This window comes from Macrobrachium rosenbergii, chromosome 31 (assembly GCF_040412425.1).
Source record: "Macrobrachium rosenbergii isolate ZJJX-2024 chromosome 31, ASM4041242v1, whole genome shotgun sequence".
In the NCBI taxonomy this organism is placed as follows: Eukaryota; Metazoa; Arthropoda; class Malacostraca; order Decapoda; family Palaemonidae; genus Macrobrachium; species Macrobrachium rosenbergii.
Window position 1 is genome coordinate 31,204,091 of NC_089771.1, and position 25,023 is coordinate 31,229,113.

General features: G+C 37.8%; 1 long non-coding RNA gene across 1 annotated transcript in view; it reads left to right on the forward strand.

Annotated features, from left to right (window-relative positions):
* The window catches only part of LOC136855512 (uncharacterized), a 576,042-nt gene that overhangs the window by 458,752 nt on the left and 92,267 nt on the right, over window positions 1-25,023 (forward strand). The window contains exon 4 of the long non-coding RNA XR_010858053.1: window positions 24,619-24,661. This is a non-coding gene — a long non-coding RNA (uncharacterized lncRNA). The remainder of the gene's footprint in view (window positions 1-24,618; window positions 24,662-25,023) is intronic.

Below are 25,023 nucleotides of genomic sequence, written 5' to 3' on the forward strand. Positions count from 1 at the left end.
TTCGTGGGCCGTGGCTAAAAGTTTCATAGAGCGTTATACGCTGTACAGAAACTCGATTGCGCCGAAGAAACTTTATATAAAAAAACCTCGTAAATGCGAGTGGGTTTCAGTGTCTCCAGTTCCCGATACAAAGTTTTTTAGCTGTTTTATCTGTTCTTTTTTTTTTTTTTTTTGATTCTTTTCTTTCGGTCAATGTCACGCAAACGCTCATATTAGTGAGTTATCTAAAGATTGTCAGATCTCTCTCTCTCTCTCTCTCTCTCTCTCTAATCTCTCTCTCTCTCTCTCTCTCTCTCATTTCCATTGCTGTAGTAAAATACTGCATATGAAAGTAAATATAAATATTAGCCTTTATTTTCAATTTTCCATTTGGTATTTTGTCTTTTTTTTTATATCTCCACTTCTTTTCCTTTTCCCTGTATTTTTGGATGTTTTTTTTTCTCTAGTCTTCCTTTACACCTCTTCCTTCAATCTTCCTTCAGTCTTTATTCATTCATCTCTCTCCCAGTTTGTCCCCTCCAGCCGTGGCCTATAATTTTATAAAAATACTTTCAAGGTAATTAGCAGGAGATCTTAATTAGGAATAAGTAATTAACAAATTTAAAAACTCTGAATTACTAATTAACTTCTGATTCGAAAACTAGTTACCTTTCTTTAAAAAATCAGTCTTTTATATTATTTAATAAATAAAGGTAATTTTATATCAAACCATGAATCCCTCTCCCACCATCATGCCAGTGCAATTGTTTGCTATGAAGCTAAATGTTTTGACAGAGGCCGTCGGAAGCGGCATTAATGGATGCATTTGGTACAGGGAGTGAGCGTTACTTGTTTTCCTTTGTGATTGTGCGCGATTTTCAGTCTTACTTTTTTTTTAAACTTTGAATTTGGGGTCCAGGTGTCAATTACAAAATCAGTGGTGCGCGAAGATCCTCTGCAAGACACTGATTTGGCAAGCACAGATAAAACTGTGCTCAGTTTATTTTGATTACTAAGACATATTCATCGTTCTGTGCTTGAAATTATACATCATTACTGATTCAGCTTATTTTTAATGCATTTCTGAAATCTCTTATTAAAACACCAATTTGTGTCAGGCCGTTGTAGCCCCACAAATTGCAATATGTGTTTCATTCCCAAGGTGATGACTACGTAATACCTCTCTAAAATAGTTAATTGTATTAATATTCCTGCTTCATTACCAGCTACGTAATTAATCCCTGTAATTATTGAATGCTGTAGTGAATGGGGCGGTGTTATTAACAGTTCATGAAAGCCTCTTGTGGAAATTGACGATTGGGTTTAATATTTGATTACACAATTTATAGGTTTTTTCATAATCGAATTACAATTGCCATATTGCCCTAGTAATTGGTAATGTTTTAGGTCAAGTGTATTTTTAATCATTTATTTTGTTGCCTCGTCGATATTTATTTGACGATGGTGCCCAGTCGGATCTGAATTAAAAATATATGTGTATGTTGCTTGATTGAATTTTTCTAAGAGATTAATTACAAAAGTATCTATACAATGTTAAAATAATTTTGATTGTAAAAATTATTTCTTTTACTTTTTTGTCTTATATTCTCTTATTGGTGGATCCTATTGCAAAACAGCATTTAATTCCTTTCTTCTTGGTTTGTCATTTATTTAGAAGCAGACTTGAATGGTTGCGTATTTATTTATTAAAGACTCCTTATAATTTGCGAGGGAGTAATGATTAAACAGAACATCAGTCAAATTAATTTTCTGCTAATGTTCAACATTTTGTGTGTGATTTCATCATATGTTATTCGTGGACTGAGTTCCCTTGATGGTAGATGGCGAGATACGTTTGTTTTTAGATTAAAGGCTTTTTAATCATCATTATTCTCATTCTGAAAAGAAGAATTTCTCTTTCGAAGAGCGTGTATTGTAAATGCAACTTTTTTGTTGTGGTAAGTGTACAGTCAGTAAATAAAAACAATATAAGAAAATCAATAAAAACCATTTCATCTCATGACAGTTATGAGAAAAATTAAGTACCTGAAATATCATTAATCCATATGTAAGTTTATACTTTGCAACGGTTCATATTTCACTGGCAAAACAGGTGTCCTTTACTTTCACTATTTCGAGGCTGTCGACATCCTTCCGAGAGGCAATATCCTATTCCATTCAGTCCCACTGGCCTGTCCTCAGTGGCATACATTAGCATATTATCACGCCCTGAGTAAGGTGCCGGAAATGTTACAATGGAGGAAAAAGGCTTTCCAATTTTACTTCCATTTCATGGTTTCCAGTTAATGGTATTCACTTTCGGAGTATGCCCTCTTTTTCGTAACTGAAGGATGAGGAAATTTTTTTTTTTAATTTTGCTCTCTCTGCCCAACTCCACTGTAGAGGGATTTTCGAATTGCACTTTTATGTTAAGTTCAGAGAATAAAACTCATTTCTTTCGACGCTGAATGGATGCATTAATCATCATGTAGAGTATTCAGTCATTGTTGTCATCATATTTTGCCAGGACGCTCTTTCATAGGCCACCGAAGATTTTTTGTGAAGTGGAAACTTATAAAAAAAATCTTGCTTTGCTAGTTCACTTAAGCTTTTGCTTGTAACACACATAAAGTATTTATAATGATTTTGATATTTTACTCCTGGATTACTCAGACATAATTATTTTATAGGTATACCTCTTTTGATTTTGATATTTTACTCCTGGATTGCCCAGACATAATTATTTTATAGGTATACCTCTTTGATTTTGATATTTTACTCCTGATACCCAGACTTAGTTATTTGATAGGCATATCTCTCTGTAACTGAACGTTCCGGTAAGATAAACTTTTATCCGTCCATTGGCGTCACAGGAATCAGCTGATATAATAAAACGACCGAATTATAAACATCAAAAGTCACGTTCAGAAGTTATACCAATGCAAGCAGCAGACGAATGCAAATGACATTTGATATCCACCTCAGAGTATTCGTTTCCTTCGGTACTGCATTGTTTTGGCGCCCGTCTTTTGTCTTTTACTCTTGTGTATGTTCTGTATGCATCCTCGTAGCTGACTTCACTGTGGTGGTCTCAAGTTCCTGTTTCTCCAGTGTATTTTATAACAATTTTTTACTTATTTTTTTGGGGTGTGAACTTCGTTATCTCCCTCTGTCTCTCTCTCTCTCAGCTGACTTTACTGTAGTCGTCTCAAGTTCCTAGTTTCCTCCAGTGTACTTTTAACATTTTTTGCATATTTTTCTGGACTGTGGACGTGTCTCTCTCTCTTTCTCTCTCTATTGACTTTACTGTAGTCGTCTCAAGTTCCTAGTCTCAGTGTACTTTTTAACATTTTTCTCTCTCTCTCTCTCTCTCTCTCTCTCTCTCTCTCTCTCTCTCTCTCTCTCTCTCTCACCTGACTTTACTGTAGTCGTCTCGAGTTCCTAGTTTCCTCCAGTGTACTTTTAACATTTTTTGCATATTTTTCTGGACTGTGAACTTCTCTCTCTCTCTCTCAATAAAAAATAGTATAGTGAAAACGTTGTTAGGTTAACTATTACTTAATTATAGCAATGAAAGACTTTACGGAAAGGAGAAAAAGGATTGTTAAGAACTAACTGCCTTTGCCTGTGATCAACAGCCGAAAGTTTGGACGAGACGAACGTCTTCACCGGTCGCCTTCTTCAGTGTCATTTGTTTCTCTTTCATTTGTTTATTAGTGTTTGAATTCTCTTACTGAAATGGACAAGAAATACTACATAAGATCCTCATGTTCTGAAGGGGAACCTTTTTGCCGAGTTTCCGGAAACTGAAAAATATTGATATAGTGTCTTTGGTCTAATAATTCAAGGCAAGATCTGGGTGGTTTTATGAGGAAACCTAGACAGGCCGCTTCCCGTTTGAGGTTGTACTTAATATCCATCAAGAGGAATTTAGTCAAATGTTCAAGATCTCCTGCTTCTACCGAAGTCGGTGAGTAAAGATAAAAGATGTTATATTTCATATTTTCGTGTTCGTACCTAGAGTCGTGGGAAGTGGACTAAAATAAAGTATTCTGTAACATGTCCTGAAGGTAATATTGTTTTCTGCAAAGGATTTTGGTGTACAGGTTGCTTCCTATTGCTTAATTTATTAATGGTCGTATTGAAGCTGTGCGGTGAAGTTGAATTTATTGATAGAGATGGGGTTAAGTATACCTTAGTGTGATAAGACCACTGAGCTGATTAACAGCCTCTCTTAGGCTGGCCAAGGATTAGATTTTACGTAGCTAAGACCAGTTGGTTACCTAGCAACAGGACCTACAACTTCTTGCTGGAATCGAACACGTACCAGCGAAATGAATTTCTGTCAGAAATAAAATTCCTCAAGTTCTTCATTGGCCAGTCGGAGAATCGAACGTGCTGGCCATTTCCTATCACTGGAAATAAATTCCTCTAATTCTTGTTGGCCGGTTGGAGAATCGAACGCTGGCCCAGCAGGTGCAAGGTAGAACGATACCAGCCCGTCCAACTGTGAGGAGGGACTGTTGGAAAGACCCAAGATGAGGATGGTGAGATGGACTGCTGGAATGTCGCTACTGGAAAGGACGGAGAGTCAAGATATAAGAAGAATGTGGTCTATGCGGCTTAGAGGAGGAGGGGCTAGGGAAGCTTTCTGAGATACTATGTGTGTAATGAAGAAAGAGTGAGGTGGAACTAATCAAGAGAGCTAAGAACATGCCAGCGATGTATGTGTGCAACTCAGTCAGTTGACCGATAGATGGATGGCAGGAGGAAATGGGAATGGGAATGGTGAGGAGAATTTGGGTGAGAGGATTTGGGTGAGGAGGTGGATAGGGTGGGGGGTGAGGAGGGATATGCATGAAGGGATTTGGGTGTGGAATTTGGGTGAGGAGGTTGGGTGAGTTAGGATATGGGTGAGGGAGGATTTCAGGTGAGGAAGGGATTTGGGTGAGGTGGGATTTGGGGGAGGGATTTGGGTGGAGGTGGGATTTGCTAGGATGAGGTGGGATTTGGGTGAGGAAGGATATGGGGGTGAGTTTGGGTGAGAGGATTTGGGGTGAGGAGGGACTGGGGAAGAAGATGCAGGAACAGAATAGATGGAAAGAAAGTTGACTCAGTGGCCGACCCTGCTATACAGTGGGATTAATAAAGGTCGAAGAAGAGAGAAGAAGAAGAAGAAGAAGAAGAAGAAGAAGATGGGGTCTCCGACAGCCAAATACCAAAGAATCAATTCGAACCAGGTTAAATGATGACCTGTATCACATGTCAGAAAAACCTGATTTATTCTTCTAGGTAAATTAGTTTTTTTTAATCATACCAAAATGATTTCGGGTGGAGGAAGTTAAAATAAAACATTTACAACTTAGGGAAAATTTGCTATAGATGTTTAGCTTAATTTGAAAATTACTTTTATCTGGTTGTCAGCTTCAAAGAAACATCCAAGATGGAGAATTTCTTATTGTCTAATAGTTTAAAATCATCCAATGACTTCAACTTTCTCTCCTTACTGCATTGCAAAAGTCTTGGTCAATACCCAACATTTTTGGAACCATTTTTGAAAGCAATGAATGATTTTCATGGATTTTTTTAACATTTTAACTTTGTCAATGCAGAATACTTTATCCAATGACAAAGAACCTCACAGACTTCACAAAGCATTTCTCCAGCCGTGCATATTTTATTCCAGAGTTCCTTTGCTTATTTATCTTTCTCTCTGCATCATTTACCTTACTCCAGTGCAGCTTTATATCCCTGAAGTTCGTACCCAGATACGCCCGACATATCGTTATTTCTTCCATTTTTCTCTCCCTTGTGTCTTGACTATGTTATTCTTATTTTCCTCGAAACTGCTTTTTGAGTTTCTGCAAGAAATGACTAAGGTTCAGTTTCCTGCCTAGTAGACACAAGCTGTTCCAGCATGGCGGGAGGCTGTTTGGCAGGTCAGCCGTTGTCGTATATACACACACGCATGATATCTGTGATTTTAACCGCTGCGAAATATGCATATGTATGAACGTCCAACCCGGAAGAGAAATGTGTATTCAGGTGAGCCATTTCTCATGAACGCTCTCCAGTTAATGGCTGAGTTTGGAGAAGTGTTGCGTCCGCGTCTGTGGTCTTCCCCGTTTTCTGTAGTCTTTCCGTTTTCTTTAAGGGGAAACTCGCTTGAAATATTTCGGTCTTCGTGTGAGGAAGTACAGTACTACTAGTTTTTCTTTTGCATAATATCCTGCTTTGGAAACTGCCATGTCAGAAAGCAACTCTGTGTGCTATTGATGGAAATTTCATTGTGACAAAGTGTCTATAACCAGACCTCATACAATATGCAGGAGAATTTAATTAGATTAGTCACTTAATAACCAACTACACTCATATTTGATTGCAAAACATTCTATCAATCTCTCATTTTATTTTTCCACTTTGCTCATGTGTCAGCTCATTAGTTACCGGAGGTCCATTATTAGCAAGGCATTATGCTCTGCTGCATCCTAGCGAAATCGGCAATCAAGGCAAACAATGGTTTGCCCATTAGTCAGAGACATTCGGCCTAAAGCGCTTCCTTGTTCGTGCCCTCGAGGTGAACAGACTGCTTGTTAACTCCCAGCGGAGACGGTTGTGGTCATCGGTGCAATTTGCTTTTCTTTAAGTTCTTGATGAAAGGATCCCGTGGGATGTGCTTTCATTTGTTTGTCGGTAAATTCAGGGTTCAGCTTCTGTATCACTTGGGAAGTGAGATCGTCTATTGATTCTCCCGTATGCCTGAAGGGCCTCCCTGCTCTGTGATTGAACTCCCCTCTTTGAGATCATACCGCCAATATCTTTAAATTCACCAGTAACCTCTTTTCCTCCATTTCTTTTAATATAAATGCCAAATAGGCAAAGTAAGTCTACAGTAGTATATAACATATATCTACGCGTGTGTTACTAGGGCCTGTTTTACCCGATTTTGCTCACCAAAAGTCGTAGTCTCATTCAAACAAGAGTTCTCAATTTCCCTTCATCGGATACTCAGTCAGAGTCTCGCAGAATATGGCGTGATATTATGAGTCTTACTGACAATCAGAATAGTGTCTCTTATATAGGTACGGTTAGATGGGGACTTTTTGATGTGCGACGAAAAATCGTTAGTCGCAGGATTTAGCGATTAACCTTTTGATAATAATCTCAAAGTATTTCATGGCTGCCTAGGCAAACTTTGTGCAGCAAACAAGGAGAACAGTGACGCAGTATTGAGTTCAGGCCTCTATTTAGCTTTTGCGTAAGCAACTTCAAAGGGGAAGCGTTTGGCGTCGAGTAGTTGGTTACTAAAATAACAGTAATTCAAGGGATTATATAGCACCGTTCAGTGAATGGCCTTTATCTTTAGACAAACTGGCATTAATCCAATTCTGATTTGAAAGCCGATTTTGTGTTCTCTCATTCGTATTTAAGCGAGGTCCTATGTAAAGGTTTGCCACTTCATTGTTTTAAGAATATGCACAAAAGCATCATTTCAGTGTTAGAGTTCCTCTCTCTCCTCTCTCTCTCTCTCTCTCTCTCTCTCTCTCAGTAGTTTGTATACCGTGTAATTTTATTGCCATCCAACCTGCTGTCATGAAACGAGATTGAAACACTTGAACAATACTGTATATAGGATTTAGATTGTATGATGATATAGGGGAGGCCAGACGTATACCTTTTACGTTATGCTCCTTTTTAGTGATGAAATAGCAGCTTTGTCTTTGAGCGGTATCCTGAACACTCATTGAATCGAAATAGTCCTTGACATCAACTTGACGGCCAATATCCTGTTGTAATTCTCATCACTGCTAATGTTGCTGTTGATGATATTAGACTCTGCTACGGGGCAGAGCGCTTAGTCGCAGTTGTCATATCGCGAGTTAGTGCAATAATATATGATTGTCTGCCATTCAGCAAGAATGAAAAGCAGGTATTGGCGGAAGTTAAAGTTGTAGTTGTCAAATAGACAGAATTTTCTTTTCCCAAACCTCTGATATACATTAGCACAAGTGTTTCCAATGGTTGCTTGTGTGCGAAGATGAATTGGTTATATGTTTATTTTTACTAAATTTTTAAGCGTAAACACCGAATATAAAAGTTGTATTTGTGCTTACAGATTTCTGTACAATTCAGTACATTTATATACAATATATATTTATATACGCATATATATATATATATATATATATATATATATATATACATTGATATTCATATGTAAGTATTTAAACGAGAGAGAGAGAGAGAGTAGAACGCCGAGGTAGCTATGAAATTGTTTAAATTGAGCCTTGGTTCGTAATTGCCTATAAATATTGGGAAAAGTTCGCTAAATCCATTAAATCTGAAGCATTGAATACATATTAGATACAATTGGGTGTTTGCCACAAATTGTTTAATACTGATTCAAATTGGCGTTGTGTCCTTATATATGGATATGTTTTTTTTTTTTCTTTTTTAAACGTTATGCATTACATTACATTACACAGACTGGACTTGTATTAACCCAACCTCCTCGAAAAGTCAACTTTAAAAGAAAGAAAAATAAAGAAACATTCAGAATTTACCAAAATGGAAGAATCATACTTTTCCCAGCCTCTACCCAGACGACTCCGTAGGGGGTAGCGACATCAGTGCACCTCATGCGGTGCACTGTAGGCGTTACTTAAGGTTCTTTGCAGCGTCCCTTCGGCCCCTAGCTGCAACTCCTTTCATTCCTTTTACTGTACCTCCGTTCATATTCTTTCTTTCGTCTGACTTTCCACCCTCTCTAACACTTGTCTCACAGTGCAGCCGCGAGGTTTTCTTCCTATCACACCCTTTCAAGCCTTCCTACTGTCAGGGAACTTTCAGCGCTGAATGACCTCATAGGTCCCAGCTCTTGGCCTCTGGCCTAACTTCGATATTGTATTCTACAGTATTCTTCTCCTATCCAGATAAAGGTGTGATTTGATGAAAAGTTGTGATCATAACCAATAAAAAATTCTAGTAAGATGAAGAAATCCTTGGAACAAATAAGCCCAGTCTACTTGACTCTTATTCCAACAGTTTGTTCAATTGTCAATTCGGTCAATTCGCACAACGGAATTCGGCTGTTATCTCATTCTGGTGAAGAAGGGATAAGCATGAAACTTCATGCGCTGAATGTCCTCATAGGTCCCAGTGCTTGGCCTATTCCATTTTGCTGTAAGCACCCTTTATGCCTGATTACTTTGGTCTCTGTGAAAAGGTTTCATGTGCTAGTTATTATATTAATGACATTATCCCCATACGTATAACTATTGTGATTATAATAGTTATTCTAGGACTCTCTCTCTCTCTCTCTCTCTCTCTCTCTCCTCTCTCTCTCTCTCTCTCTCTCTCTCTGTCTCTCTCTCTCTCTCTCTCTCTCTCATTATAGGAAGTGACAAGGGGTGGGGATTACCCGGCTTAGCTCCTAAATACAGCCCTCGACATCTTAGCTCTCTCTCTCCACTGGGAATATCTTTGAATCCAGTAAGGAGAGACCTTTCCAGGATCACCCCCTCCCCCCACCTCCATCCCTCCACCACCACCACCACCAACTCTACCTCCTCCCCATTCCTCCAACACCCACCCACCCCACCCTTCACCCCCTTTCTGTTATTGCCTTAACGTCACAGGACTCCTGAAAGATTAAATGATAAGGGAACCTCTTCCCAGAAGAATTGTCTGGAGCTAAGCATAAAGAAGGTCTTTGAGGTGTCTGTCCTTCCTCCTCCTCCTCCTCCTCCTCCTCCTCCTCCTCCCTCCTCCTCCTCCTCCTCCTCCTCCTCCTCCTCCTCCTCCTCCTCCCCCCTTAGCTATCTAAGAGGAGATATATGAAGGGATTTTATAGCCTCAGTGGGAGCGACTGCATGAGTCAGGAATTATGGAGCGAACTGGGCAGTGACTTATCTTGGGTTTTGCTCTAGACACCCTTGGATAGGAAATTGGCTTGTTAGTAATTTTATATTATGTATATATGTATTTATGTATGTATATATATTTTACATTAATCCTCATAGTGCCTGGCAGGTAGAATAAAACGTCAGGAATTCTGTATTATGTATATATGTATGTATATATTGTGTACCTTGATTTTCCTGTTCAGAGCAAGAGGTTCATCCAATTTGTTGCCTTTCATTAAAACAAGAAATTCATTTCCTTGCGTTCGGTATTTGATCTTCACTGCAGTATTTCAAGAGTTGGAAGTGCGGTAATGGAAGTGGTAATTAAAATCGAACACATTACACGCGTGTTATTCTGGTTAATGAAAATTTTTCGAATTTTTTGTGTCAACAAATAGACTCTGAATGTAAGCATATAACATTTCATGGCTTTGCATTTTGATGTAGTTTGAATTCTGAACGTGTCACGATGTGATTCAAATTTTTTTATTCTAATTATATTTTTTTATTCTAATTATCTTGCAGAAATTGCACGTATTTATGCTACTAGTCGCCATGCACACAATTTCTGTGGCGTCTGCATTGTATTCACAGATTGTGTAAATTTGTCATCGTAAATTTTTCATTGAATAGTGTTCAGGAAGGTTATTTATTGTTTCTGAAGTTCAGAAGTCACACTTGCTATATTGATCGTTCCTGAAATTGAGGAGTCACACTTGCCTATATATAGCCATGTAAGTAAACGTTAACGCTTTCCCGAAGGTTGGTTTCCGATGATCACATTACCCGCGCATAATTCAGGGGCTTCTCTTGATAAGGGTATAATCAGGTTATGAAGGATCTATAGTTCCCGTGGGCCTGACTGCTCCAATATTTATGGCCAGGTGGGGATTTTTCTGTAATAGCTAATCAGAAATTCTCTCTCTCTCTCCTCTCTCTCTCTCTCTCTCTCTCTCTCTCTCTCTCTCTCTCTCCTGGTCGATACTATTTGTTAGTAGATCACAATAAAACAGTATTTTTAAGTCAGCTTCTTCTTCTTCGTGTTAATTTTTTGCCAATATATATATATTTTTTTTTGTGCACGATTGAGTGTTTAACGATTTAGGTAATAATTGTCATTGTTGTTAAACTAAAAAGATTGTATGTTGATAGATAGATAGATAGCTAAATAGATAGATATAAAATAGATAGATAGATAGTAAACGAATAGGTGTGTGAGAGGAGTGTGATGGTCTAAAAAAAATAAAATTTAAAGGTATATTTTGTACCTTTATTCACTGATTCCTAAATTGATAAATCTATAGTATAATATATATATATATATATATATATATATGTTATATATATATATATATATATATATACATACACACACACACACATACACACATGTAGCTTTAAGTGGAGCAAGAGTTTTCCTTATGGGTCCTTCCATACATAATACTTTTCGTCTGGTGGAATATATACATATACAAATAAACTTGTAGCCTAAGCTTATAAAAGGGTAAAGTTTGTGGTCTCAATGCCCTTTACAAATTGATAGCGTTGCAGCTCTTTCAAGTTGTGGGATGAGTTGGGGATCTCTCTTTTTACTCTCTCTCTTCTCTCTCTCTCTCTCAGTTTTCACTTGTCCCCTTCTCAACTTTCTTCTGGAGCTCTCTCTCTCTCTTCTCTCTCTCTAACTTTCTCTCTCGGCTCTCTCTTTTAATTTTTTCTAATAATTTTCTCCCTCTTTCTCTCTCTCTCTCTTCTAGATTTTCATCATAACTAAATAATTTGGGTGGCATGGTGTATCTCTCTCTCTCTCTCTTCTCTCTCTCTCTCTCTCTCTCTCTCTCTCTCTCTCTCTCTCTCTCTGTCATATTCCATTTTCTAGTATTGCCAAGAGCAGAGTAATATCCAGGCTCTCATAATGCAAGGTACTGCACGGTATAATATTCAAATTTATTCATTGGATACAGCCCATATACCAATATAGCTTAATATAGCTTGGCTATAGCCTTGCGCAGTTCTGAACAATATTATTTGAAAGCTGATAAAGTGTTTTAATATTTTTGTTATCTTATTTTTCGAGCCTTTTTCGCTGACCTTAAGTACAGGTCAAAAACTTCAAGGTCATCGTCAAGAGCAAGGTCTATAGACCTTGGTCAAGGGTTCACTGTGAACGGCAGTTGTGCGTTTGGTTTCTGAAAGGATTCTCCATTAAATAGTTTAACCAACTTAAAAATATTTATTATTGACGGTATTTAACTTGACTTAAATTTACCGATGTCCATATTCATTATAATACTGATACATAGTTTGGAAATGATAAAGAATATTGATTTACAATCGTTCTTTTTTTTAGTTTTCTGTAAAAGAAAAATATTGTGCCGGCTTTGTCTGCCCGTCCGCCCCCAGATCTTAAAAACTACTGAGGCTATAGGGCTGCAAATTGGTATGTTGATCATCCACCCTCCAGCCATCAAACATACCAAATTGCAGCCCTCTAGCCTCAGTAGTTTTGATTTGATTTAAGGTTAAAGTTAACCATAATCGTGCGTCTGGCAGCGCAACAACACAGGCCACGGCTGAGAGTTTCATGGGCCGTGGCTGAGGGTTTCCTACAGCGTTATACGCTGTACAGAAAACTCGATTGCGCCGAGGAAACTTCTGCGGATTTTTTACTTGTTCATTGACGTCAATATTGACGATACATCAAATCCTTTTCGAAAGGGAGACGAATGTATGTATGCATGAGTGTATGCATGCACGTATGTATACATGTATGTACACATGTTGCTGGTACATGCGAGAGGACATTGCATGTTGAAAGGCATTTGCATAGCTTAATGACTTCGCACTTTTTCCGTTTAACCTGGGTTGCTATCCGTTTGGTGTTCGCTTGATTTTGCAACAACTTTTTTCTGCAATCCTCTTGGCTCGTCCAATTACTCTCTATGTGTGTGTTGGGTAAGCAGTCCGTATTTAGAGTAGTTTGCATGAATATAAATTATATATATATAAATATATATATATATGTATGTATACTTATATGTAAATATATATATTAATAAATTTATATATATATACATATATATATATGTGTGTGTGTGTGTATAATATACAAATTTGTGTGTGTTCAGACGTCCACTAATAATTCGAACTGATCGACCGTTAGTACAATGGCATGCACCGTAATGCTACAACCTATATTCTTCCTTCTTAGCAGTGTTTGTTACTAATCTACTGCTGACAGCAGGCCTCTCAATTTTGTTTATTTATCGCCATTAAGGGCGATTTATGTGCCGGTAAATGCCCACTAAAATTACACACGAAGTTATTGAATTTCTGGTTGGCGATAGGCCTGTGGCAAATGCGGACAAATGGTTTTAGATTATTTTTTTTTTTTTTTATCGATGCTCAACCGCTCTTGAAAGGGTACTATGTTTTTCCTTATTTTAGTTTTCTGTGAAAGAAAACTATAGAGATGGCTACTTGTTCGTCTGTCCGTAGATCTTAAAACTGTGAGTTAGAGGGCTGCAATCGGTATGTTGATCATCCACCCTCCAGTCATCAAACGTACCAAATTGCAGCCCTCTAGCCTCAGTAGTTTTTATTTTATTTAAGGTTAAGGTTAGCCATGATCATGCGTCTGGCGCCGCTGTAGGTGCCAACAGCACAGGCCATCACTGGGTTGTGGCTGAAGGTTTCATGGGCCGCGGCTGAAAGTGTCTTGATCCGTGGCTGAGAGTTTCACACAGGATTAGACGCTGCACAGAAAACTCGATTCCTCTTACTTCTTCCTAATGAATCACCATAATGCTTTGGAAGGCTGAATTTCAAGTCAGTGGCCCCTTTGGTGGGCTTGTTCCATATGAACAGGTTTCATCTACTGAATAATAATAATAATAATAATAATAATAATAATAATAATAATAATGTTTCAAGAACGATTTTTTAATTAGACGTGACGGTGCCAAAGTTTGATTTCAAGAAAAGCAAAGTAAAATATCAGGATAAAACAACTTCAGGATTTTATTTATCTCGTAGGATTTGTGAAATTTTTTGCCTGCAGTGTAAACCGCTTTCCAATTCCCAACATTTTCAAATTGACGTTTCTTGAAAGTATTAAGATACCTTTCTTGAAAATTTTAAGATACGTTCTTGAAAATTTTAAGATACGTTTCTTGAAAGTATTAAGATACGTTTCTTGAAAATTTTAAGATATGTTTCTTGAAAATTTTAAGGTGCGTTTCTTGAAAGTATTAAGATACGTTTCTTGAAAATTTTAAGATACGTTTCTTGAAAATTTTAAGATATGTTTCTTGAAAATTTTAAGGTGCGTTTCTTGAAAATATTAAGCTACGTTTCTTGAAAATTTTAAGATACGTTTCTTGAAAATATTAAGATACGTTTCTTGAAAATGTTAAGATACTTTTCTTCAAAATTTTAAGATACGTTTCTTGAAAATATTAAAGATACGTTTCATATTGGGATACGTTTCTTGAAAATTTTAAGATACGTTTTCATTTTAGGATACTTTTCGTGAAAATTTTAAGATAAGTTTCTTGAAAATATTAAGATACGTTTCTTGAAAATATTAAAGATACGTTTTATGAAAACTTCAAGATACGTTTCTTGAAATTTTTGAGATACGTTTCTTGAAAATTTTAGTCGTTTTCTTCAAAATAGATATTGGTACGCTATTTTCGAGTAATCAGGCTGAAAGAGTCGTACTTTTATTAAAAGATAATACAGGGCATTCGGGCATTTCTAAACCAGGTATAATGATGGAAATTTGGAGTCCTCCTTTTATTGAGATAATACCCGGGGCATTCGGGCATTCTGATACCTGGGTACAATGATGGAAATTTGGAGTCCTCCTTTTATTGAGATAATAGACATTCCAGGCATTCTGATACCCAGGTGCAATGATGGAAACCTGGAGTACATTTTATTTGATGGCATTACGTTGATGCCAGAGACAGTTAGACTTTTAATGCTGGGTGTGGTAAAACTTAAAGCAAAATGTAGTTGTTTTTTACACTTTTATATCGTAGTTTTGTTTTTTATTCTATTAAGCCATTTTTATTTCAGTAATATTGTACCTAATAATTGCTTTAGTTCCGTAAAGGCGGGATTATTTTGTAATTTACAGTGAGATACAACAGTTAGGTAATTTTTATTTTAATTAGAATGAAATAGATTGGCGGCTTCCTTACGTTAAAGTTAGCATATGGCTAAACTCTCTCTCTCTCTCTCTCTCTCTCTCTCTCTCTCTCTTGGCAGAATTATCTTGTTAATCACTCAAAACAAAGGTTTGACTAAGGGCTTAGAACACATTCTCTCTCTCTCTCTCTCTCTCTCTCTCTCTCTCTCAGACATTACTATTAAACAATAAATTTATTCATGACCACTTTTCTTGGCAAGATTAACTCTGATTCCTTATCTTTCATCTTCCTTTTATTTTCTGGGAAGGATAAGAAGACGCTTATCTATTTTTGGGACCTGTCTCTTGGATTAAGAAAAAGTCCTATTTAAATTTTTTGTCTCTCTCTCTTGCATTAAAAAAAAATTTGCTATTTAAAGCAGCATCTGTTCCATTCAAGAAGGATTAGGAATGTACCCATAGGAAACGATTGTCGAGGTATTGTTTATTTCTCCATTAATAATTAGTTCCAGACGGGAGTATCTTGTTCCACTGGGCTGGGCTAGAAGAGCACTTACCTACCACAAGCCTGAACCAGCTTACTACCACTTAAGCCTCTTCCATAATATTCTGCTCCAGCGTGTTTCTCTCTCTCTCTCTCTCTCTCTCTCTCTCTCTCTCTCTCTCTCTCTCTCTCTCTCTCTCTCTCTCTAGGTTTTACCACAGAAGACGTGCGCGAAATTCTACTAGACATTAGATGAGTGTTAGAGGAACTTTTTACTTGCAAGTCTCATTCATTTTACCTATTTTACAATGTGAGAAAGCCATCTAGAGAGTGGTCTTTATTTTAGCAAGCAGTTTTTATATTTTTGTGTACGTATACGTACATTCACACACACACATACACACATATATAATGATAATAATGATTTTCAGTCACTGAAACAAAGGGTAAGTACTTTTGCTATTTCTGCCCCTGGCCTTGTACTGGCAGGGTTCTGTTTTGCAATCGTAATAATAATAATAATGAAAACTGTGACGTTCTCTCTCTCTCTCTCTCTCTCTCTCTCTCTCTCTCTCTCTCTCTCTCTCTCTCTCTCTCTCTCTCTCTCCCTCCAGTTTTTAGAGTGGGCGAGATGAACGCTAAGAATAGAAATGGGCGTGAATAAACAGATCAGTAGTTAGTGAAAGGGTGCATCTATCCACACGAAATGAAAAAAAAAATCAATTTCATCAACTTACTCCACATATTTTTGAGACAATACAATTTTGACCCATTAACCGGATTATATCGCAGAGACCTTGACCTAACAGGAGCGTGACCTCACGACACACACACACATACATAAACACGTGATCCTGCATTCGTGTGCTATAACTATGCGGACCCAAATGTTTATGAAAATTGTCCAGGTTTCATTTTGTTGACTTACGGTGTTGATAACCCCTCCCCTACCCCCACAACCAAACACACTCTCCCCCCCCCCCCCCTGCCCCCCAATCCCGGACATTCCTCCTATCCCTGGTTTTATGTTTCCGGAATTCCCACATGACGCCTCTCTTCATTAAATGGTAATTCCCTGCGGTGGCCGAATTCCATATGGAATCGCGCTGGGCGACGGTTGCATGAGTGGAGGAAGCTGTTGCATTATGTTGCATTGCATATTGCATGTCATTGTTGATTTTACTTGGACACTTATCTTGAAATCAGATTGAATGTATTGCTACGCCTTATGCAGATTAAAGAGCTTCTTCAAACTTTCATATGATTAAATCTTTGCGGAGATAAGTTGATAATTTTTTTATTGGGGCTGATTAGATGTTGATATGTCTCTTCCAATACTTTTGTCCTCAGACGTCGAGATTTGTTGAAGCTCCTGGGTCAGATGATTCCCATTTGTCCAAATGTTTAAATTTTTATTGACATTCTGGTGGCCAGTAAATAATTTCGAGTTTTCTGTACAGCGTATAATGCTGTATGAAGCTTTCAGCCACAGCCCATGAAGAACTCAGCCGCGGCCCATGAAACTTTATAAACTGTATCCATAACATCGAATTCACCTTACTTTGGGACTAACTTGCAACCAAAGGGAAATATATATGATAAGTTGCATCTTACTTTGCACTTCCTTTGGGCTCTGTCAGGACCAAAATGGCCATGTAACTCTGTATCAAAAGCACACAGGTATGAATCCTGTCCTCGGCAGGTGCTCTGTACCAAATGAGAGGAATCAAACTATACGAGAAATGAACAGCGCAGTAAGGATGTTCGGGTCGACGAGATCTTGATGAGATATGTGCCCAAAAGAGGGAGAGAAACTCCACGATTTTTTTTTTTTTTTATATCTTCATTTTACGATTGACATTAGGAACACTTTATAAAAAAATGGATTAATATAATTATATTTTACCCTTTAAAATGATTTAATTTAGAAGTCATTTTTCTGAAATAGAAAGTTCCCCCTGTGGTATAACTCGTGACACTTTTCAATATATTTTTTTTTATGCATTTCCGCTCTTCAAGTCATCTTGTTATCCACGCTTATGCTTCCGGTAATTACCAAGTGATGAACGAGCATTTTCATATAGATAATTATGCGTGTCATTAATGATCAAGAAAACAGCTTAATGAAACTGATATTAGTCTGCCAATTTTCGGAATAATATCAGTATTCATCACATAATGACGTACGCATGTAATGTAACGTTAATTGCCCTTATTATAGGAAATTGTGATTTAATATGAATGTTCATTAGTGGCGTTCTCCGTAGGGGGTTAGTGCTGTCGGTACACCTCATGCGGTGCACTGTAGGCATTACTGAAGGTTCTCTGCAGCGTGGCTTCATTCGGCCCCTAGCTGCAACCCCTTTCCGTTCCTTTTACTGTACCTCCTTTCATATTCTCTCTCTTCCATCTTACTCTGCAACCCATTTCGTTCCTTTTACTGTACCTCCTTTCATATTCTCTTTCTTCCATCTTACTTTCGTTAACCCTCTCCTAACAATTGATTCATAGTGGTTTTCCTCCTTTCAAACATTTTACTGTCAATTTCCGTTTCAGCGCTGAATGTGACCTCACAGTTCCCAGCGCTTGTCTCTGGCATAATTTCGATATTCTGTTCTGTTATCAATCGGAAACATCATGCGAACATTTTCGAACATTAATCAAAGAGTATTTCGCTCCATAGACGTCCTTGCTTAAAAACTCATAGCGTAGTTATGACTAAATATTTTTCTGTATCCGGAATAAATATCGTAGTTTGTGAGCGAACGCTTGATTTATGCTTTCCGAACCATTGGTCACACAGAGGAAGTAACTGTGATATATATAGAGGCAATGGTGAGGAAAGATAGAAGAATGGCCAATGTTTGACTGTTCTTTCTTCTCGTCAGTAGAGCATAACTGTAGAAATACGTTGAGTATATGTATTGTAGACTATATATTCTTATTCTTTCAGTCCATGAAACCTATTCACATCGAACAAGCGCACTAAAATGGCCACTGACTTGAAATTCTTTAAGTTTCCAAAGGATAATGTTGGTTTCAACCTCTGCAGCAGACCCCACACTGCAGCAGCAACTGATCATGATACAGAGCCAGTAAGATTTTTCATCGCCCTGGGGGAGACGCGAACCCCCCGCGACGTCTGAGCGGCATGCCACGACACTAACCACTGTATATACATATATATTATATGTATATGTAATATATATGTATATAATATATATACATATATATTATATATACATATACATAAACGCGCGCAGGAACAATATATATATATACATACATAATTGCATCTCGAAAATAAAACTGTTAATTAGGTTGTATCTAATGTTCAGTAATTAGTGTCTCAAAAAATTACCGGGCTAAAGCATTTAAATTTGTTTACATAACTTTCTTATTGAGGGCAGTTAGCAACTTCCTGGAATTATTACATTTTGGTACCGGTCTGAAAAAAAAACCAGGTATTTTTTTTACATAGCAGACGTATATTACTACACGTGACTATATATTAAACAGTTATCTAAAATATGTTTTTGGTACTTTAAGAAAAATTAAGGTAAGATATTTTTTATTTTTTTTCTAGAAAATTGAAAGAACTTAAAATACTGACTGCTATTGATCCCCTATGGGGTAGTGTCGTCAGTGCGCCTCATGCGGTGCACTGTAGGCATTACTGAAGGATCTTTGCGGCGTGCCTTCCTTAGGTCCCCAGCTGCAACCCCTTTCGTTCCTTTTACTGTACCTCCTTTCCTATTCCCTTTCTTCCATCTTACTTTCCTCAACCCTCTCCTAACAGTTAATAGTACAACTGGTTTGAGGTTTTCCTCCTGTTACACCTTCCAAACCTCTTACTCTCAAGTTCCGTTTCAGCGCTGAATGACCTCATAGGTCCCAGTGCTTGGCCTTTGGCCTAAATTGTATTCAGTTCAGTTTGAATTCTGACCACTATTGGATTTTTTTAATAAATTCTTTGTGAAAAAACTATTATTTGTAAAAACTTGAAGATTCAGAGACTCGGGAGAAGGGGAAATTGCACCACAGTAAATAAACTAAGTAATGAATGGATTAAAATATTTAGATTGTTCAAACTAGAAGTGAAGTTCTTTGTAATTCTGTTTCTTTGCATTTTACGATACGTTAATATCTTGTACGCTATTGGAAGGGCTGTCTATATATATATATATATATATATATATATATATATATATATATATATATATATATATATATATATATATATATATATATATTTGTATATATATATATATTGAATTAATCAACACACAATCACGTGTGGAACAGAAATAAATTTCTGACTCGCATCAGGACCGAACACAGGTCTTTCAGTTGAAAGACCTGGGTTCGATCCTGACGCGAGTCAGATTAATAGCATTTCTCTTATGAAAAGTGAATTCTGCCTTCGACATTCGTGAGGTTCGTACGCTTCCCCGGGTAATGGCTTCCCCCCCCAAGCTCCGAACGCTGCCACAGACTCTCACATTTTGAAATACATCGACGGTTAAAATATCGAATCGGAGAGAGCGCAAACAAACACGACTGTTTTGGAAATGTCGACGTTATGTACAAACCGGTTAGAGATCATGTTTGCCCGCAGCGCAAAAGGGAACCTTGAACCTATATTGTTTAGAATATAAAACCACCGGTAACTCAATGTGTCACGCGTGTAACGGACGTAAGTCAGAAATGATTGAATGTTGGGTAGGTCTAGTGATGAGTGGACGGGCAATTAGCAACGTATGGTTGGAGTTTATCGTTGATATTTTTATATTTAATAAAGTCAAGCTTTAGAGATGCATATTCTCTAGACCAGTGGTTCTCAAACTGGGGGTAATTTACCTCCGTGGGGGTAACGAGGCGATTTCAATTTGTAATTAAAGGAACAATGCTTTAATTTTAATTTTTTATCAAAAGGAATCATGTCTAAAATCTAAATTCTATATTTCTTAAGACTTGACTAAAAGTAAAATTAATTTATTCCATATAAAATGCATTAGAAATGAAGCATTCTGCTATTTTTCTTTCCTTTATATTATAACGTCACATAACTGAAGAGGAATGGGGTAGGTACGGTGACCGCCCTATAGTCCGAAGGCCCGATAGTCCGAAGGTCCGATAGTCCGAAAGTCAGCAGGCCCGATAGTCCGAAGGTCCGATAGTCCGAAAGTCAGAAGGCCCGATAGTCCGGACTGTAATCAGCCCCCCACCCCTCCATAGCTAATACGGCAAAATTGTAACCAGTAAACACCCATAAAAATACCAACATAACGTACCCTAGGGGTGTTTACTGGTTACAATTTTGCCGTATTAGCCATGGAGGCGGGGGGATTAATCAGGCGGGGGTGGGGGGCGCTTGCCTCGGAATGCCGGCTTAGACCTACGACTATCGGACCTTCGGACTATCGGGCCTTCGGACTAACGGGCCTCGTAGGTACAATACGGACTGTAATTTGAGAGCCACTGTTCTAGACTTTGTTTAAAGTATCGACAGTCTTAGGTCACTGGGTATTTCAGCTGAGACTCTCTGTAGCTAGCAGCGTCGTTTCCATAACTACAAATCCTCAGACGGTCACGGATGCACCAGAAATTAATCAAATGCAGCGGCTTAACCATTTTTTGAGTCTGTTCACATTCATTAAAACGCGTTCTTCTGTTCTGAAAGTATATTTAATTGTTAAAAATATGAAGAAAAACATTTTTAAACACGCTTTTATTAAAATGCACTAAAAACTGAAAAATAAATTTTTTGAGGCACACCAGAATTTTTTTTACAATAAATAATGTCTACAAAAATAAAAGCGTGGGCGCCAAGCATGGAAAGAAAGTTACAAGAAAAGAAATATATATATATATATTTTTCTTGCTTGTAGCATTTCCCTTCCATGTTTGGAGCCCACGCTTTTATTTTTGCAGACATGATTTGTTGTAAGAAAATCCTGGTGTGTCCCAAAAGATTTATTTTTCACTTTTTAGTGCATTTTAATAAAAGCGTCGTTTAAGAATGTCTTTTTATATTTTTTTATTTTATATTTTTTAGCTTTGACAGAAACTGTAACCGATTTATGATTGTAGCTAACGAAATTGATATCATGTCTACCCAAAGAAGGTTTGAAAAATCCGAAGTTATTTACCGAGTCAAAGAAGGTATGAAAAATCCGAAGAGTTTCAAACAAATCCTGAGATAAAGGGAGAGGTCACTGCTGACCTACTGATCATGTCAGGTTGTATTGTCACCGGTATTGGGTAACCATGCAAAATTTCAAGTCCATCGGACGAACGGAACAGGTCGAAAATTGAGTTACAAGATTTGACCCAAACAGACAGACAGACGCGGATGTCAAGTTAATTAAAAGCTTGTAAAAGTAAGTCCTAACTTTGTTGACGGAGAGGTAACCTTCCTCTTGCCGGCGGCCGCCGCCACAGAGGGGTTCAGTTATGTTAGGCCTACTCCATTTTTTGTGAACACCCTTTGCCTAAGGAAGGATCGAGGGGCATTATTAAATTACTCCCCAGAGAAGTTCACAAATAACTTGGGGCAGAGTGGGCCAAAGTCGAATTCTACCGGGACACCCACTGTAGGCCTACAGTAGGCCTATTGGAACCTTGTAGCTTCAAATAATTATCCAACAGCAAAATGTATGAGCAGGCTGGTGTTACAGGGTTGCACAAAGTTTTATTTTATTTTTAAATATTACTGAAACTGTTTTTTTTTTCATTTTTAATACTTTATTGGAATAATTCTATCGCATCGGTTAGGAAAGATAGAATAAGATTTTTCACCTTTACAACTCTGTAATAATAAAGCATTTGACAATACTTTTTCAGATATATATATTCTCATCTGTCAGTGATTATTTATACGAATTTCACGCGCATCAGTTGATCATTGACCTCATCAGAGTGATGGATTAATCCATTACTAATTACTGGTATGATTTCCAGACTGACCAGCCTCAAAAGTCAGGATTATTAAATAATAAAAAATTTTCTCATTTGAATGGATTTGAATCTCTCACTCCCCTTCCCACCCATGAGGTTAACATACGATATTCCAAATGCTTCAGATGACCTTTCTTGTTTTGGCATAAAATTGCTGATTTTTTTTTCATCATCAGCAATGCCAACTGATTCGGACACGCAGACGTATATATATATATATATATATATATATATATATATATATATATATATATATATTCTTTTTTTAAGTTCTTCTTTGGAGGGGTGGCTAGAGCTCTCGGCTAGTACGCTGTTGGCCCAGCGTTCAAGTCTCCGTCCGGCCAATGAAGAATTAGAGGAATTTATTTCTGGTGATAGAAATTCATTTCTCGTCATAATGTGGTTCGGATTCCACAATAAGCTGTAGGTCCCGTTGCCAGTTAACCAGTTGTTCTTAGCCACGTAAAATAAGTCTAATCCTTCGGGCCAGCCCTAGGAGAGATGTTAATCAGCTCAGTGGTCTGGTTAAACTAAGATATACTTAACTTAACTCCTTCCTGTTTTGTCTCAACAAACCGTGTGGGCTTAGCATTTCCCCTTCCAGCACGCCACTTCGTCACTCATGACGTCATCAGTGGCTGAGTCTGTCGCTGGGTGCCTCATTTGTCTCATCCATATCCATGAGCACATTCTTAGGTCGCCATTGAATATTCATCAGCTCGCAGCTGATGTGTGTTTCAAACACAGCTTATTGGTTTCAGAATGCAATTGCCACCAAAAGATTGTTGCATGTTTTTGTTATGGTGATGTGCATTCATGCAATGGACCTTAAGCAGCCTAATATGAATTGTAAACCGTCTAGATTGTAGTTGCTAATTGTGCTTTATAGGAAGCACTTTCGTGTATGTGTGCGCGCAAACGAAATCTGTTTTAATTTTTTTTCTAGTTGTCTGATTTGTTCTCCAAATTAATGATTCATTTCCTCTCGTTTTCAATGGTGTCATTGTTATTGTCGTTGTCCTCTACGTTTTCTTTATTTTTGGTTCCCGTTTTCTTCCCGCAACCTTCTCTGGTCGTTCTCCGTTTTCTTTATCTTGGTTCCCGTTTTCTTCCCGCAACCTTCTCTGGTCGTTCTACGTTTTCTATGTCTTGGTTCCCGTTTTCTTCCCGCAACTCTCCCTGGCCGTTCTCCGTCTGGTCTGCGAGACTCCCATTCTCCCTCTCTCACACACCCACACAGCTTTGCATAAGGAAATCTTTATCCGGCCTCGAAATCCCTATTGGAAAAGGAGGAGATTCCCCCGAGGCGTTCGAATTTCCATTAATGCTGGTCACATTCAGTTATCCACATGGAATGGGTCGGCTCTGCCTCTCTCTATTTACGTTTAGGCGAATGTCGCGTAATCTTACGCTCCGACGAGTCTTTCAAAATGTCTTCCCATTTTCGTTTCGTGACAGCTGGAAAATTGTGTGTGAGCTGAGCTTGGGGTGGGGGGAGGGGCTTTCAGTTTAAGCAGCTGATGGTAAATAAATTAAATAAATTAAAGTAGAAGTGCTTATGTTGTTTTAATTTTCTATTCCTTTTAGTTTTCTTTAAAAGAAAACTGTTGTGCCGGCTATGTCTGTCAGCACTTTATTCTGTCCGGCCTCAGATCTTAAAAACTACCGAGGCTAGAGGGCTGCAAATTGGTATGTTGATCATCCACCCTCCAATCATCAAACGTGCCAAATTGCAGCCCTCTACCCTCAGTAGTTTTTATTTTATTTAAGGTTAAATTTAGCCAGAATCGTGCTTCTGGCAACGACATAGGATAGGCCACCACCGGGCCATGGTTACAGTTTCATGTGCCGCGGCTCATGCAGCATTATACCGAGACCACCGAAAGATAGATCTATTTTCGGTGGCCTTGATTATAAGCTGTTAGCGGCTGTACAGAAAACTCGATTGCGCCGAAGAAACCTCGGCGCATTGTTTCCTTGTTTGAAAAAGCAGTTGGATTTAATGGTATTTCAATAAAGAAAGCCTGAGGTTGTATGAAGACGATTTTTGCTGATTGACAGAACTCAATCATGTATTGATTGATTGAGGAAAACGTCAGTCAGAGGATATATTAGATATTGATTTATTTTTCTTTCAGCTTCCAGCTACCTGGCCGTACGGTGAATGGCGTTCACAGTAAGGTAAGTTCTCATTCACTTTCGTATCAAAGACTTTTATTTATAATATGAGATTTTGGGAATGTTTGTTTTCAGTATGTTATTTGCGTGTTCTTAATATTATCTGTCTGTATGTCTGCAAGACGACTTTAAAGGTTATGACCCGATTATGTGGAAATTTCCCAACACAGGATATAACGCAGAGGTTGTATTGTTATTTTTACTTATTTATTTATTTATTTATAAATTTATTTCTCTCCTAAAACAGTTGTTAAATGCGTGGTGAATTAATGTTACTTTTGTGAAATTAAGATTGCGTTTTGAATCCAGCACCCTTTAATTTGTGATCGGATTTTTTTTTTTTTTGCAAGATCATAATTACACTT